A 4,810-nucleotide genomic window follows, 5' to 3' on the forward strand; every position below is an offset into this window, starting at 1 on the left:
TACCCAGACAGACTCTGTATTTGCTGGAAAGATAAGGGAAAACTGTTTGGGTACAGAGTGTGGTGCCTGTGTATTTCTTGATAGCTCTACAAGTCATTGTCCTCAAGCTACATTTAGCTTAAAGGAAGTAGGAAAGGGAAACATGCAAAATTTAAAAATGATACATTGAGCTTAGCTTTGAAAAGCAAAAATCCTGCAAGATGTATGTCTGCTTCCAGCGTGCATGATGCTCAGTTTCTCGGTTGTGTCCAACTCTTTGTGACGCCATGGACTATAGCCCACTAGTCTCCTCTGTCCTTGGGATTTTCTGGGCAAGAATACTGGCGTGTGTTGCCATTCCCCTCTCCAAGAGGGTAGGATAATTTGTCCCAGGTGCACTTTTTCTCAGAATAGGTAAACAAGAGTAGGAGAAGTTCCATTTAGTTAAAACCTACTGGATTCCAGGAGTTTTACAAACAAGAATTCATTCCACAGCTCTCCTGTTGAATTTTGAAAAATTGGGCTGGAGTTATTCCAATATATCTATCATTTTATTCCTCCAGATGGATATTCAGTGAAGATAATTTCTGGCTCTTACCATTTCACTCTCTCTTCTAACAGAGAGAAATTGAAAAAAAAGTCCCAAATTAGTGCAAACACATTCCTGACTTTCAAAAAGGTTCACTTTTAGGTCACTTCTAAATTAACTTTCTATTTAATTAGAACAGGTTGGTCCAGCCCACTAACTGCTGTTCTAGTTCCAAGGCTAAATATAGTTCCGTAAAGCATCAACTTAAAAAGTATCTGCAGTGTAAATTCCCTGATACTGTAATGATTATTTTTATTTAAAATAGGCACATTTGTAACCATGGTCTGTGTAAGATGAGGGGACAGAGTGTACATTGTTCAGTTCTCTAGGTTAAAGTGCATAGCATAGATATCTACTACACATGGCTGAGGACAGAAGAGAGGCAATCTGCTGACTGAGTCACTGATCTGGAATTGCTCCCTATTACCTAGAACCGGGTTTCTCAACCATGGCACTACTGACATTTTGGGCCAGGTAGTTCTTTGCTTGGATGGTGGGCTGTGCTCCATAGAATACTGAGCAACATCTCTGACCTCTACCCTCTTGCTACTGATTGCAGCCATTCGTTTTCTAGTTGTGATAACCAAGTGTCTCTAGAGATTGCCAAATGCTTCTGGGGGGCAGTGGGTGTTGAGAACCACTTACACAGAGGGTAAGTTCTGTTTCCTTAGTTTGGCATTGGAAATTTTCTGCGATTTACCTTCAAGTGTTTTCAAGCTTTCCCTCCATAAATCTACCTTAAAATGCCCGGTCTACTTATCATTCTCCTTAAAAGTCTTTTTCCTTTTGGAGTTGGTGCCTCTGTAAATGCTCACCCACTTCGCACTATGGAATTCTATCCCTTTCTTCTAGCCAAATACTATCAATGCGTATAAACATGATGTAGTCCTTTGTGTTTCATGAAACGATAGCATCAAGTCATAGAAACTGAAGGAGGGTAGCCCAGTTATTTTGCAGGTGAGGACAATGAAGTCAGGGAAGCCACTGTTGACTGAGGTCACGGGGGCTCCATGGGGAGCAGGCAGTACACGCAGAACCCTTCCTCTAAGTCTGCTGTGCCTGCCATCCCACCAGCTTCCTGGATGTCTCTGGTCCCATTTTACTTTCACCCTGAAACTCTTAGAGATTTTGTTCTTATGATTCACTTTCGTAATCAGAGTCCTTTCACACTGAAACATAAACATGCCGTTTAATACATGAATGAGATACAAGGTTACACACATAGACATGATAGAAAGAAACAATTTCATAGATTTACCATAATTCAGTAGTAGAAATTATATTTTTGGAGATTTTTTTTTAAATAAATAAATTTATTATTATTTTTTAATTGTCCCACAGGACTCTGAGGCTCTATTCCTTTCTTTCTTCTGTAACTTAAACTTTGTATTTGGTATTGGAGTACAGCCAATTCACAATGTTGTGGTAGTTTCAGGTGAACAGTGAAAGGACTCCCATGCATATCCATGTATCCATTCTTCCCCCAAACCCCTGGAGGGGAATTTTTTTAAACTCAATATTTTATTAAAAGTTCCTCACATTAGCACTGTCCAATAAAAATATGAGACAGATATGTAAAAGTAATAGTTTCTTGTAGTCACATTTAAAAAAAGTAAAAGGAAACAGGAATATAATTTCATTAAAATTTATTTTAATTAACCCCATTATGTCCAAAATGGCAAATAGATGGGGAAACAGTGGAAACAGTGGCTGACTTTATTTTCCTGGGCTCCAAAATCACTGCAGATGGTGATTGCAGCCATGAAATTGAAAGACACTTACTCTTTGGAAGGAAAGTTATGACCAACCTAGACAGCATATTGAAAAGCAGAGACATTACTTTGCCAACAAAGGTCCGTCTAGTCAAGGCTATGGTTTTTCCAGTGGTCATGTATGGATGTGAGAGTTGGACTGTGAAGAAAGCTGAGCACCGAAGAATTGATGCTTTTGAACTGTGGTGTTGGAGAAGACTCTTGAGAGTCCCCTGGACTGGAAGGAGATCCAACCAGTCCATTCTGAAGGAGATCAGTCCTGGGTGTTCATTGGTGGGACTGATGCTGAGGCTGAAACTCCCATACTTTGGCCACCTCATGCGAAGAATTGACTAATTTGAGAAGACCCTGATGCTGGGAAAGATTGAGGGCAGGAGGAAAAGGGGATGACAGAGGATGAGACGGTTGGATGGCATCACTGACTCAATGCACATGGGTTTGTATGGACTCTGGGAGTTGGTGATAGACAGGGAGGCCTGTTGTGCTGCAGTTCATGGGGTTGCAAAGAGTCAGACACGACTGAGTGACTGAACTGAACTGAATGTCCAAAATATTATTTCACCATGTAATCATCATAAAAATTGTTAATGAACTATTTTACATTCTTTTCTCTGTGTAAAGTCTTTGAAATCTGGTGTGTATTTTATAGTTACTCATACGTCAGTCAGAGAAGGACATGGCACCCCACTCCAGTACTCTTACCTGGAAAATCCCACGGACGGAGGGGCCTGGTAGGCTACAGTCCATGGGGTCACAAAGAGTAGGACACAACTGAATGACTTCACTTTCACTTTTCCCTTGCATGCATTGGAGAAGGAAATGGCAACCCACTCCAGTGTTCTTGCCTGGAAAATCCCAGGGACGGCAGAGCCTGGTGGGTTGCCATCTATGGGGTCGCACAGAGTCGGACACGACTGACTCGACTCAGCGGCAGCAGCAGCAGCCATCAGTACAGAGTAGATGCATTGAAATGCTCAGTGTGCTAGTGGCCTGTAGCATCCCGCAGTGTGCATTACACTCACATGGCTCTCCTCACCTCACGGATACTCTTGTGTATGAACTACTTGATTATCAGACCAAATGCAGTCTTTCCCCCATATACCTGCTCCTCAGAACTCTCTATCTGGACTAGTATCAGCCACCTTCATCTGAGCCGGACACCTCTGTACCATCGTGGCTCACGGTCCCCATCTTGAGCCTTTTTTTTTTAAACACTGTCATCTGATGGATCTCCAGCTGCTGTCAGTGTTGACACAAAAGCTTCTCAACTCACTCTCTCTCTGGTTTCCACCCTACCTGAGGTTATAAATGGCTTCCTAGTCCATTTCCATTTGTGTAGCCTCTCACCCTGTCCACCGGTCTCTACACTTATGTGATATGCAATCATTGATCTGACTATTTTCTTCCCCACATTTCCCATAGATTTAAGGATTCAGTCCCAGGATTCAGTGAAGCAAGCAAGCACCATGCAGTCAGCCTTCTCGTCCCCGGCTGCCCATGTGGACCTTGTTCCAGCACCGCAGGTCCCCCTCTGTTCCCTGACGACACTGTGCACTTGACTCACTTTTGCTTGCGACTTTGTTGCTCTGTCCTAGGCAGCCTTTACCGTCTTTACCTTGACTTTGATTGTGGAGACCTTAACTTGTGTAACTAAAGTCAAATGTACCTTAAATATAAAAAGCTTCCAAACTGCCTGAGAACACGCCATCACAGATAAAAGCATGTCCATTTCTTTTCTTATAATTACATGTATGTATGTCTGCTTTTGCTGGTAGGTTATAAACACCAGAAGGCTGATTTTGTTTTATTCATCTATATTTCATAAGATGTAGAATCTGAAAGTGGGATTGTCTCACAGTAGGAAGTCCCCCAGTTTCTTTTCAGTTGAGATGACTATTTCTGTCTTGTAAGATTCAAAACGAGTCATGGGTCATGGTCCAAGGGCCTCCTCTTCATCCTTGAGTCTGTAGTATGTTGCCCATCCTACACACCCACTCGCACCTGCATAGGGACAGACACCAGGACAAGACTCAGGCGCTTTCTCATGTGCGTGGACATAGATGACAGCAACTCGTTAGAAACGAAACCCACCTTAACCAACCCCGTGGAACTCTGGCTAGGAAGAAACTACTCAGCTGCCCAATGCTTAGTTTTAGCTAGTGTTGTAAAATCAAATCTTTTGAACAAAGTTATTGACAATTTGAAATATTGAGTCTTTAGGGTCTCACCGTTTCTAAATTGCCAGGCCTAAATTTTGGTGCTAGCCCATGGGCAGAAAAAAAACCCAAAAAGTTCATCAAAAAATAGGGAGAGGGAAGTTGTTGAAAAATATCACACGGAATCATAAATACCTATTTAATACTAAATTTTAGTAGTTATGTCTGTATTCCAGTAGAAATGATATTTTATTATTTAATTAAATGTAATACTATTTTTAGGCATTGGTTTGGGAGCTGGAAGTGTCAGGTGG

Source organism: Bos grunniens, chromosome 9, assembly GCF_055505025.1.
Source record: "Bos grunniens cultivar Pamir isolate PY7600 chromosome 9, Bosgru_T2T1.0, whole genome shotgun sequence".
NCBI lineage: Eukaryota > Metazoa > Chordata > Mammalia > Artiodactyla > Bovidae > Bos > Bos grunniens.